The sequence below is a fragment of the Meleagris gallopavo genome, chromosome 20, assembly GCF_000146605.3.
Source record: "Meleagris gallopavo isolate NT-WF06-2002-E0010 breed Aviagen turkey brand Nicholas breeding stock chromosome 20, Turkey_5.1, whole genome shotgun sequence".
Lineage (NCBI taxonomy): Eukaryota > Metazoa > Chordata > Aves > Galliformes > Phasianidae > Meleagris > Meleagris gallopavo.
In genome coordinates this window covers 3,594,479-3,607,841 of record NC_015030.2, presented here as the reverse complement: position 1 = coordinate 3,607,841, position 13,363 = coordinate 3,594,479, and the positions used below count along the sequence as shown (strand labels likewise).

The 13,363-nt window shown below is 45.9% G+C and overlaps 1 protein-coding gene across 4 annotated transcripts in view; it reads right to left on the bottom strand.

Annotated features, from left to right (window-relative positions):
* Positions 1 to 13,363, bottom strand: part of LOC104913753 — a 35,454-nt gene that overhangs the window by 10,850 nt on the left and 11,241 nt on the right. The window contains exon 1 of one of the 4 annotated variants that reach the window (XM_010721256.3): positions 922 to 994. The exons of the other annotated variants lie outside the window; for them this stretch is intronic. The gene's annotated coding sequence lies outside the window, so the exon portion shown is untranslated. Of the gene's footprint in view, positions 1 to 921; positions 995 to 13,363 lie in introns of those variants that run through there. 4 annotated transcript variants of the gene reach the window in all.

Below are 13,363 nucleotides of genomic sequence, written 5' to 3'. Positions count from 1 at the left end.
CCCCCAGCCTGTATTGATGCATGCAATTATTCCTCCCTAGGTGTAAGACCCTACACTTGCTTTTGTTGAACCTCATCCAGTTTCTTACTGCCCAGCTCTCCAGCCTGTCCAGGTCTCGCTGAATGGCAGCACAGCCTTCAGGCGTGTCAGCCAATCCTCCCAACTTCGTATCACCAGCAAACTTGCTGAGGGTGGCCACTATCCCCTCATCAAGGTCATTGATGAAGATGTTGAACAAGACCGGACCCAGCACAGACCCCTGAGGAACACTGCTGGTTACAGGTCTCCAACTGGACTCTGCACCGCCAACGACGACCCTCTGTGCTCTGCCAGTCAGCCAGTTCTCAACCCACCTCACTGTCCATTCATCTATCCCATAACTCTTGTCAGTCACTCTTGTGCCTTGTGCCAAACACCCATGTGAATTGATAGAACAACAAGAGGAAATGGTCTGGGTTGTTTCTATGTTAATTTTCGCAATGAACAATCAAATCGCCACTTCTCTGCTCTTCCTATTTTCAGAATACAGAAGAGAACTGTCATTTCTCTTATTTTTTATTTTCTCAGAATTGCTTTCTGTCAAAAATATTTCACAGAAAGTGCTCCGTGTCATAAAGCTCCTACAGCTTCCACAACAGATGGACAGATGACACAAGGCACTCCTTGCCCTTTGGCACACCTCCTTTGCCCAGTCCCTGGTGGAGCACAGTCATAGCAGAGAGGATCCAGAACTGAGCACAGATACTTGAGGTGAGAATGGCTGTGCGCACATGAGGGATGGCCAGAGCTTCCTCAGAACCCCAACAAAGAGGTTTCTAACATTCATGGACTGCTGCTGGCAGTTTGGAGCTGCTTGGCTCCAAGCCAACACATCACACTTTGCACCCGAGACAACCCAGGCCTCACTGAGATGTGACTTACCTCTGTGGAAGAAAAGCAGACCTGGCAGGACAGCTATCAACTCAATCAGTTCATTGGGAAACTAAAAACAGCCCTGAGCCAGGTGAACTTTGAAACATAAATTGGTTTCAGGACAACTTCAGCCCTCAGCTAACTCAAAGCTGGGCCAGGCTCATACACAGCACAGCACAGCACGTGACACCTCCATTGGGAGACATGTCCTTTTGGACTCCAGAATTTCACCCTTACCCCTTTCTCTGCTACGTCACCTACTGATTCTGGTCATAGGTGAAGAAGCACAAAAAAGAACCAGGAGAAATGTGCTCACAGTGAACACTTTCACTTGCTGTACAATCTTTTTTTATTATTATTTTTTAAAGCAAGCATCGTGCTTCTTTCCAAATTTCCTTCCTTGGCCAGAGTCAAGATGCAAATAGCACAAGGGAGCAAACTACAGCCAAGGAACACAGCAGCAAACCCACCTGCTGGGATTTTCTGTACCTCTGCAGAAGAGAACAGAGTGGTGAGATTGTGGTAGGACCAAACTCTTCGCTCAAAGCTAAGCCCATTGACACAGCAGCTGTGTTCAAGTGCTGCTGTAAAACAAAGCAATATTCTGACAATTTGACTCAAAAATTTATGTCTCTTTTGCCTCATTTTTTTACATAAAAGAAGTATAAAACGTTTGTATTATCTAATTCAAGTGTGGAACAGAAATCTGGGGGAAATGTATACTTCCTATACTATCATTTCAGGAAAAAAGAACTTCAGTATCCTAGAACTGGTTTGAGAAGTTTATTCTCAGAATGCCCTTCCTGACACTCAGCTCCCTTACAGAAGGAGCTTTCATTGCATCCTTTCATCAACAATTCAGTACCCGAGTAACTGGAAAAATGCTATTATGTCTTAGTGAGGAAATTCACCTCCTCTTACTTAATAAGAAAAGTGATTTAGAAATTAAAGTCTGCTTGCGGGCTGCCGAACTTCATCTGATGTTATTGGCTCAGGATCTTTTGGAAATTAAGTCACAATGTACTATGTGTTTGCTACACCACTTGCAAAATCTCACGTACATTTAACACCTGAATCTCCATCAGTCTAGCATATGCAACAATTTCAATTTAAGGCGCAGTTTTCAAGTTCCTTACATGGTTTTGTCCTCCAAGCCCATGCAACCAATCTGTTGGATAAGGACATCCCTCCAGTGCCAACAAGCAGCAGTGCTCCAGGTGAGGTCTCAGTGCAGAGCAGAGGGGCAAGATCACCTCTGTTACCTGCTGGCCATGCTGCTTTTGGAGCAACCACATGGTTGGTTTTTTGGGCACAACCTTTTCCATCCTCCAGCTTTGATAGCGGGGGTTGCTGTGACCCAAGTGTCAAACCTTGTGCTTGGCTTTATTGAACTTCATGGAGTTCTCCTGGGCCCAGGGCTCCACTCTGTCTGGGTGTCTCTGGGGGACACCAGTTCCCACAGCTGACACCAGTGGTCACCAGTGACAGTGCACTGGTCCCAGTACAAACCCCAGAGGGACACCGTTTATCACTGGTCTCCAAGCAGACATTGAGTCTCTGAGACCTCTGCTCTCAGGGAACAGTTTAACAACCAGTTTCTCAACCATCAAATGGCTCGCTCATCACATCCAGATACTTCTAATTTAGAGAGGATTTTGTGGGAGACCAAGGCAAAAGCTTTGCAGAGTTCCAGACATTACATCAGTGGCTCTTCCACTGTCCATTGCCAGGTACGCCATAACAACTCTATCTTAGAACTTGCTTTTTCAGGCAGTGGATTAGGAGGAAGGAAACAAAACAAATAATTAGCATCCATTTTAACTCCTGACCTGTGCAGTTCACAGTTCACAAGTTCACAACAGGACTGAGGATGACTGAGGAAGAATTGACCTCATTTATTTCCCTTTTCTGCCCTTGTAGCTCCACAGATTCATAAGCCATTGTTCTCGACTTGGCTGTATCTTATGGCAACAGCAAGTAATTTCCTTAGCTTACGGCAGAGCTTACACTTTGTCCTCCTTCTATTACCTGGTTCACAAATAGGCACATAAAAAGCTAATTGCATTTGCCAGCTGTATTCTAGGAAAAGGGCACTCTTTCTGGAAGGCCACTTTCTGGAATTTTTTAGCAGGTATCGCTCATAAACGATCAGCCTTCAGCTTGTTCTGCAGGCTACGAAACAACTGCTGCTGTTTAGAGGAGCATCTGTGAGCAATGTAGTTTCCTCTTGCATGTCAGGACTGCAGCTCCAACACTGAGTGAAATGTCTATTATCACACTTGTGTTCCAGGCTCAGGGCATTCAACTGGAGTTGTTTCATTTAAAAACTTCCCTTGTCACTTCTGCAGCAGCTGTTCTGGCTCTGGCTGAGAACCCATGATGCACAAAGTTGAATTAATATCTCTTTTCAATTTGTTCTTATATCTACATTTTCTTTCTTCTTTTTTTTTCCTCCAAGTGTTAGCTTTAGTCCAGGACAACTTCCTCTCCAAAATTCCTTAGATGCTTTGGATCAGACTTTTCTACTTTATTTTCTTTGTGCCCTTTAAGTCTAAGCACTATCTGATTGCAGATTTGCCCTATAGCTTCCAAGTCTGCTAGGACTCGTACACAAGCATCCAAGAGCAGCTGTCCTGTCTCTTTGCACAGGCCAATTCTTACTGAAGCAGTTACTTAAAATAGTTTTTACCTATTTATTACCATGAAAACTGTACAGGTGAGGCTTATGTGCACATGTTGTTCTATCTGTTCTACAACTTCCCTGCTGCAGGACAGGATGTGCTGCTCTGCAAGGGAGAGCCAGTATATGTGAGCAGCCAGGTCTTGGTGTTTGTTCTCCTGCTGGAGAACACAGAGATGGAGACAGATTGCAGAGAGTACTCTTCAGGAAGCAAAACCAAGGAAACAACCCCGAGATCACACAGATTTCTGCCTGTTCTCTCTGTGATTTTGCCCCAGCCCCAGCACTATAGGCCTCTTCTTGGGGCAGGCTGGACAACAGCTCACAAGCCAAAGCCATCACCTCAGGCAGGCCAGAAGCTCAGCAGATCCAGACGTCTGAATCCTTCTTTACGTGCTCCACCAACTCCGGTCAGAGATTAAGGCTTGCTAGTTGCAGTATGGCCACTTCAGACGCAATTACTGGGGCTTTAGAGGAGCTGTTGCTTCCCAGTATCATACTTGCCCTGATAAATCTCTCCAGATGTTGCTGGACGCAGCATTCCCTCCCAGTTGTTGCCAACAAAAACCATCTGTAACTGTGAAATATGAGTCATACAACGGTCATTACAAGAGTTACAAAGGGCATACCATATATAACTATTGCCGCTAATCTGGCCAATTATAAGAAAAGCATTTGCGTGACAAGGATGTAACTCTCAGAAAAAGTTATCACAGCCCTGGAACAAAAGATAGACATTTTTATCACTTCTCTGCGTTCAACGATCTCCTGCGTTGCTCTGCAGTCCAGTGATATAAGAAGTTCCCATGTTTCTCTAAGATATTGTCACTGCTTCATTCAAGGTATGAAGAACCCTGAGGAGATAGGAGCCATCCATCCCACATAGCCCAAATACCTCAATGGCTATTGCATCCACCTGCATGGGAGGCAAGGAACACCACGCTGCATCTTCATGACACTGTGGGATAAAGAAGGTTGTTGTATTGTTCATGAGTGGTACAGCTGAACAATAACTTGAGCCAGATGTACAGACCTACAAGGTGCCTAGCCCTTAATTGTAACCAGACTTGGTTGCACGGGAAAACTGTTGTGTTGCATGGGTATAAAAGGTGGTAAGCACCTAGAATAAAGGTCTTCTGTTCTGCACCAGCAAATGAGTCTGCACTTCATTTGCCCCTCCAGCAAGAGAACCTGGGGCAGCCCGGCGACGTGACACCACTAAGGATTCACATTCTCTCTCTTCTTACCTTGCAAGAAGGCTCAATGAAGCTCGGATACACCATCCTAGGTCAGGTAGAAAAATCAAACCTTTGCCCCAGGTTTCTCTCCATGCTGTGCTCTGTGCCGCACTCACTTCCTGCCCTTCCACCCAGACCAAACTGCTTACTGGGTCTCCCTTCCAGCTTTAGAGACAGGAACTCACAGTGCAAAAGGACCTTGTAATGGCTATGTAGATGTCAACACTGTTTCTAAAACATCAGAGCAGATTTCCATACCATCAGGCTACAAAATGAGATACCTAGCAAAAGATTGCCCTCGCAGTAAAAAGAAAAAAAAACAAAAACAAACAAACAAAACAAAACAAAACAAAAAAACAGAACACTGAGGCAACTGGTAACAGCATCTAAAATAAAATCATAAAGATTGGAAAAGACTTCTAAGATCACCAAGTCCAAACCCAACCCAACCCCACTATGCCACTGACCATGTATGTCCCTCAGTGCCATATCTCCACATTTCTGGAACACCCCCATGGACGATGAATCCACCACCTCACTGGGCAGCCCGTGTCAATGCCTGATCACACTCCTGGAGAAGAAATTTTTCTTAATAACCAACCTGAACCTCCTCTGTCAACTTGAGGCCATTACCCCTCATCCTATCACTGTCACCTGGGAGCAGAGACCAACCCCCGCACCTCACCACAACCTCCACTTACGGAGTTGTAGAGAGCAACAAGGTCTCCTCTGAGCCTCCTCTTCAGACTGAACCATAACATTCCCTCAGTCATTGCCCATAAGACTTGTGCTCCAGACCATGCACAGATCTATGGCCCTTATCTGGACATGCTCCAGGACCTTAGTGCCTTTCTTGTAGAGAGGGGCCCAACACTGAACACAACACTTGAGGTGCAGCCTCACCAGAGCTGAGCACAGAGGAATAATCACCTCCTGCTCTGCTGGCTGCACTGTTACTAATACAAGTCAGCATGCCATTGGCCTTCTTGGCCACCCAGGCACACTGCTGGCTCTTGTTTAGCAGGCTGTCAACCAACACCCCCAGATCCTTTTCTTCCATGCAGCTTTTCTTCCATGCCACTCTGCCCCAAGCCTGCAGCAATACCCATGGTTGTTGTACCAAAGTGCAGGGCCCAGCAGTTGGTCTTGCTAAACTTCATCCCGTTGGCCTCAGCCCAGCAATCAGCCTGTCCAGGTCCCTCTGTAGGACTTTCTCATCCTCAGGCCAACTGACATTTCCTCCCAACTTGGTGTCATCTGCAAACTTACTGAGGGTGCACTTGATCCCCTCATCCAGGTCATCAATAAGATATTAAACAGGACAGGCCGCAATATTGACCCAAGGAACACCACTCATGACCAGTAACCAGCTGGATGTAACTCCACTCACTACTCTCTGGTCTCAGCCCTCGTGCCAGTTCTTTACCCACTAAAGAGCACACCTGTCCAAGCCACAGGCTGCAAGCAACTACAGGAGAGTATTGTGGGAGGCAGAGTCAAAGGCTTTCCTAAAGTCTACGTAGATTTCCCTCACTCAACAGAAGAGCCGACTGGTCATAGAAGATCTGCCTTCCATAAACCCATGTCGGCTAGGCCCAGTCCCCTGATTGTCCCATACATGCTGCATGACCACACTCAAGGTGATCTGTTCTAACAGCTATATCTCAAACAAGATCATGGCTGAAAAGATGGAGTATGGAGACTCTTCTCAGACAAAGGACATTGTGCTCTGAGGCCACACTGGAGTAAGCACATGAGTTACCATGAAATCCCTTCCAACTCCAATTCTTATGGGGCTGCCATCAGTAAATTACTTCCCAGTCTGAATCATCACGGTTGTTTATTCAAACAGTGCTGGGAGACGTGAGACTGTATACACAACTGCAAGGCAGGTGATGAGCTAATTGCACGGCCACTTTTCCTCTGAGGCAAGATTCACTGGAGAACATCAGAAATGATATTTATTTCCATAGAAGGTTAATCTTTACATCAACTTATAAACAAGATTCTTGAGCAGATGGTAGGGAAGCTACTCTGCTTTCCATTTCTTATTGCCAAGAAGCTGAGGAAATTGTTGCTGAGGAAGAAAGCAGTGGGTGAAGCACTTCTGCTGGTGGACAGATTGTGTAAACTAGGTGCTATCAAGAGGGTATTGTACTCAGAGACAGAGAAAAATCCCTACAGATCATTTCCTCCATGAACTCCTTCCTCTGGTTAACTAGGGAAAGGTATCCTGAAAGGTATCTTTACTATTTTTTGATGAGACACCAGAGTGCACAGACGAGCCAATGACAATATATCCATCACAAAGGGAAACCACCTCCAAGTTTCCTTTCATAGTTGAAAAGTTGATCGGAAGAGTTTAATTTATGTCTGACATGGGTGAAACTATTCTCTGCAGTTAAAATGGAATGCATTCAACACAGTAAAGAAGAATTTCATTCTTCATTATTGGATTACATCAGACTGAAGGACTGTAGAATTTACATTAAAGATGTTTTGTTTGGAGAGTTGATCATATTTAGACAAATGGAGTGTCAAGGTTTTTTAAACAGCATTTTTATTTGCAGGATCTGTCAGAGCATGAAAACTTGAAAGCACAAACCATTTCAGGCTGAGCAGAAGTGACAGTTCTCACAGCACAGTGAGCTTCATCCTACCTCACAGTAAACATCAGGTGAATTGCACCGTGCTTCACTGAAGGACTATCTCCAGGCAAAACCTCATAGCTGAGGCACCCCCAAATACCCATCCTACTGCTGCCATTTTCCCAATAAGAGACACCAAGCCACCTCTTTGGATGGATGCCTTTCTAGTATCCAAACAGGAGGTGAGGAGGAAGATGCAGATAGGGGCTGTTGTGAGCAGGAGAGCTCCTGCAAGACCCTTTTGCCCTGAACCTTTGGGCTTCCTCATTTCTGCACAGCTTCCCTTCCCTGGCGAGAAGAAGATGGCTTTGATCCATTAACCCAAACGGATTTCTATTATTCTCAGATGACCTCTTCATACCAAAGTCTCTTGCTAAGGGAACTAATTTCTCCCTCCCCCCCCCTCATTTGACCTGCAGCCCTCTGAGGACTCACACAACATCATCTGACATTTACTTTTAATTACTGAAGTCTCTCCCTCTGTTTCAATCTATGGAGATGTTTCTTTCCCACAAAGCAAAACGAAATGCTGGCAACCCATGGGTCAGATCCCTCAGAATGGTCATTCATCATGTGTTTTACTTGTTGCTTTCATTGTTGCTACTATTTTTTAGTCAGTCTCGCCATTTGCTCTATATGGAAGAGACTGAAGTTTCAGAGAAAAATATTACAATTGAACAACTTCAGGGAACTCATATTCTCAGCATTCTCCAAGACTGCTTCCAAGAAGGGACGAACCAAAAATGCAGATTTGCATTTTTCCTTCCTGCTTTAGGAATAGGCATAGATCTCAAGCAGCCACTACTGCCTCCAGCTTTTCATTTATTAAAATGAAAGAGCTCTATTGCCCAAATGCACTTGTGTGAAGGCATGATCAGAAGACTTCTGCCAAAAGGGAACAAAAGGGAGGCAGCACAGGCTATTGACACAGTGTTCAACCATCCTTTCGAGATGCACACTGGCACCATGCAGATAATCATGAAATAATCCCATCACAGTTGCTGAGATCAGCTGTAGAGATGAGGATGGCAAACCAGAGCACTGTGAGTTGCAGAGGGTGAAAGGCTCCAGGTTAGGAAGCAACAAGTCACAGCCACCAGGCTCCCATGGCTGTGCAACCAGGGCTCCAATGGGGACCTTCCTCTCCTCAGCCCTCTTAGCATCACTTCCCCAAGGACAGCCCTTTTGCTGGAGCTGGCAGAGCACATTTTTGTGCAACAAATCAGATCTAGATCATTGGCATGAAGTTTTAAGGTCATGAAAAACAATTACACATCTACAGGTCATGTATTTGCCAAACAAATATTGTCGGTTTTCTTCTGAAAGTTTTTCATCCTTTGTATGAAGTTGGGGGAGCAAATACAGCCAAAACAAATTAATATATTGTGTACTCTTACAGTGTAATAAGGTTAAACCCTTAACCCCCACCTCATGGTGAAAGCAGGAGAGGAAACACATCATAAAGCCTTGATCTGAATGAGCTGATAATTAAGCTAAGCATCAGCTGGCTCAGCAGCTTGAGATGACCACATGCAGAAAGGGAGAGAGGAGTTACACTGCAAGCCTGGATTATTATGGATATGATTATTATGTGAAGAAAGGGGATGCTGAACCACCAAGTGACATTTAGGAAATAGGTGGAAAAAAAGGGGGTTGGAGTGACTGTTGTGGGATTTACTCATGTTTTCCCCTAATACTTCATTGCAGCTTTCCTTGCAAGTACCTGCATGCTCGTTGAGAGCAGCTGCATCCCTACCAGCAGAAGCTTTATTTCAGCTATTGCTCAGTAGTGGTTGTTTCCTCATAAGTCTGCTTAAACCCAGAGGGTAAATTCAAATTTTAAAAAAGAAAAAGAAAAATCCAGATCCAACACTGACAAAGATGGACTTAGTAACATTGGTCCTTTTTTTCATAGAAAAGAATCTAAAATTGAGCAAACCTGTCTAGATGTAGGCTGCTGCCATCCAGCTTTGCCCCTGCAGCCCCCCACCTGGGTACTCTGCCATCTCACAGACATCTCCTTACCCACTGCACACCCTTTTGCAGAGTGTGGGGCTAGTGAGAAAACAGACTGAGATGTTCCAAAGTCTTTCTCAATTGGAAGCTCCTGCATTCCATGCCTTCAGAGCACAGCCTGCTCTAAACAACGCAGCCTCTGGCTCAGTGTTCATCACCCTGAGAGCCAATCAGAATCTAAAGGTGTCATTAATGTGGAGAAAACACCACTCCTTCCATGGGGCTTCCTCAGACACGTGGCTGTCTGCACTGTTTACACAGCCAGACCACAGAACACAAAGGGCAGCACCACAGCACAGCTGCATCCCCTACTCAAACTGTACCTCAGAAACTAAGCCTGTGCTGCCCTGGGACCTCACTGTGCTATCATCTCTTACAGCATGGAGGGAACAAGCAAAAGCCATGCAGCGCTGGAGTTGAGACTTTCTGGAACTGGGGAAGAAGCCAGGGAGGGTCTGGACAGAAATATCAGGACACGAATGGGGAAGCATCACACATGCTGGGGTAGTGGTGCTGAGATGCTGCCCTGTCCCTGTAGCATCCCGGGGGCTGGGTGCTGCTGGGAGAACCTCTCTTCCCAATTTCACCCAGTTTCTTTCCAAGTAAGAAGGCAGAAAGACTTTGCCATTGGAGATTTCTCTGACCATAATGTTTGGAGGGCAATAAATTTAAGGCACTCAGTCTCAGATTTTTGCTTTCCTTCTTAGTTCTGGGAGAATTTTAGAACATTAACATGCCATCTCAAAAGCAGCTGCCCAAAAGCTCACTCCTACATACTTGTAGAAAGATGCTTGCAAGGCATTAATCTCTTTCCTCCTTTCTAAAAAGGGTCAGAAGATCCAGGTGCCCAGAGTCTATTCATGGCCTTGGGCACCTCCAGGGATGGGGCACCTCACTTCTCTGGAGAGCAATGCTAGAGCCTCACCATTCTCTGAATAAGCAATTTCATTCCAAGATGTAATCTAAGATTTCCCCTCTTAGTGTCCTTTTCCCGTGTACCATTGTTAAGAGACCATAAAAGCCTAGCGCACAATCAGGTTGTGCTTATCACTGAGAAAGCACACCAACAAAAGCTTAAGCAGAAGTTATTTCCTAGGCATTCAGAAGTCCCTACAACTTGTTTAGATGAAAACAAAAACATCAGGAAAGAACAGTATCCTCTGACTGCAGAATGAGGAACCGATCCTAACCCAAGCAGAAGCAGCAGTTCATGCAGCACCCAGCCATTTCCAGATAGGAAGGCCAACTATTCAGACAATATATTTTCAATATAAAAAAAATAGTAGAAAAATACTCCGTCAAGGCTTATTCTGTCCCAAGCACGATCCAACAAAGCTTTCTCACTGCAATTTTTGCAATGTGGGTGCTGTGCTGCGTTTCCACTGAGCGTGCTGCTGACCGCAGGTATGGCCTGGCACCTCTCACCTTCTGAAGCAGGTCGGGCTAAGGAGCTGCTGGGCAGTCCCAGCATCAGCCACTGGATGGCCATCCTGCTTTGCACAGGAGTGGCAGCGCTGACAGCGTGAGCCCCCAGGGCTGGGTACCTGCTGGGACTGTGCCAGCAGGGGGGTCCGAGGGGACCCCAGCACTGCCCGAGGTAACAGCTGTCCCGAGAAGGTGGGGGCACGGCCAGGAGGCCTGGGGAGAACGGGCACTTCTTATACTAGCAATGAAATCTCCTCGTATTTCCCATTTCACCCAGCAATGTTTCGCTGTAGGTCCATTCCTCTGACCTGAGTGAGTGAATACATCTGCTGCAACACGGGGACATTTGGAACGTGGGGCACTAAACACTACTTGGCCTCTGCTGCTCTGATTTGAATCAGTTTGGTCTCTAGTACAAAGGAGCCTGCAGTGCTCTTCCCCTGTGCCAAGAAAGCCCAACAGCCAGGGCACATCTCCAGGCACAGCCTCCACAGTCTCTGCTATCTAATCTCACAATGCTCCTTCCCTGGGGCTTGTTAGACGTGGTGGTGTCAGCAGCTCAGGGCATCCCATGCCATGCCCTTCACAACATCCACGGCACTGCTTGTGCACAGCTTCCCACCAGCTACACTAGTCCCTTGGTGTTAGTCCATCAGCACTTTCTGGGAAGGCACATCAGTTCTGGGAACACCAAGCCTACAGGCAATCCCTGACTGCAAGTGGGTGCAGAGGGCAGACTTAGACAGGATGTAAGGAAGAAGTTTTTACACCACGGGCAGTGAAGCAGTGGCACAGGTTGCTCAGAGAGGCAGTGGTGCCCCATCCCTGCAGACAGCCAAGGTCAGGGATGGGCTGTGAGCACTGATGGAGCTGTGGGCGCCCCTGCTCAGTGCAGGGGTGAGATCTGACAGTCTTTAAGAGTCCCTTCCAACTCAAATGATTCTATGAATTAGTGTTGATGTGCCCATCTTGGCTCCTATTAGGCAGGTAAGAAAGAATGCTCAAAACAAAGCAAATGGAACAGACCAGTCACATTTAAGTGCAATTTTGTCTAAACTTCCTGTTTTACAAAACAAAAAAAGAAAACCAACAACAGCAAAATAAAGCAAAGACAAAAAAAAAAGAAAAGAAAAAAAAAAGAAAAAAAAACCAAAACCAAAAATGGAAGAGTAGTGCTCTACCCTTCTGATATGTTTTGCTTTCATTTACAAAGAGGATCAAGACTTAAAGTCTCCTCAGCCAAGATTGCTCCACAAGCTCTTTTCTGGCAGGAGAGCAAAGTGACAGCAGGAGCCATGAGCTCAAAAAATGTTCTCAGAAGCCCAGAGGGAGGGAGACAAGCAGCATTTTCTGTGTGCAGCTGATTCCATCTTCATGATCCCAAATAGGATGAGTTTCCCAGGTGCCCTACAGTCCCTACAGGAAAGAAATTGAATTATACATCCCTTTTGCAAGGAAAACAAACAAACTATAAATAAATAAATACACTTTCAGACTTCCTGTATCAGCCATGAAGGAAACTATACTCAGCAAGAACACTTTCCTCCCTGCCCTTCCTTTTTACAGTGCTCAGAGGGTAGCAGAGGCAGAAAGCTGCAAGTGATGCATTTCTCAGGAGCACTCAAGATAAAGAGACAGATTTGTGGTTGAATTTTAAGATTCCAGGGCTGAAGCACAATCCAGTCAACCACTGCCACAGCATGCCATGCAATCAGTTGGTCATCAACAGGCACCTAACAGAAGCCTTTGCTGCATTCAGAAAGAGGAGCCCAACCAGTTCCTGCAATCACAAACCAATGACAGTGTCCCACTTGAATCCAAAGCTGCGTTGTTCCCCCAGCAATTCTACTCTTCTACTGTAGAAAAGTAGCAGCGAATAAAACAAAGGCTAAGAAGGGGCCCAGAGAAGCTGTGGATGCTCCCTCTCTGGAGGTGTTCAAGGCCAGGTTGGATGGGGCCCTGGACAGCCTGGTCTAGTATTAAATGTGGAGGTTGGTGGCCCTGCATGTGGCAGAGGGGATGCAGCTTCATGATCCTTGAGGTCCCTTCCAACCCAAGCCATTCTATGATTCTATAACATGCTGCAGTTGGTGGGCAGTGTGGGAGTGTACACACGTTCCTGGGCACAGTTCGTGAACAAGCAACACCTGGTTCCCTAAAATACAAGGTGTCTAAGGAAGGAGTTCATCTGCTGAAGTTAATGATTCTCAGAATGCAGCTGATCACAACAACAATGAGGCACCTGCATGGAAAAGTGACATCAACTCCCAACTGTCGGGCTGGTTTTTGAAACAACTCTTTGTACTCTTTGTAATGCTGGAGACAGAAAAGCCGCAGCCCATACAGTTTAGGGCTTCAGCCTAGGGAAGGGAAGATGGTGTTGTCAGTAATAAAGATAAGTGCAGCTTGACTAAACACATCTTTGTGTTTAGTCACTTTTAGTA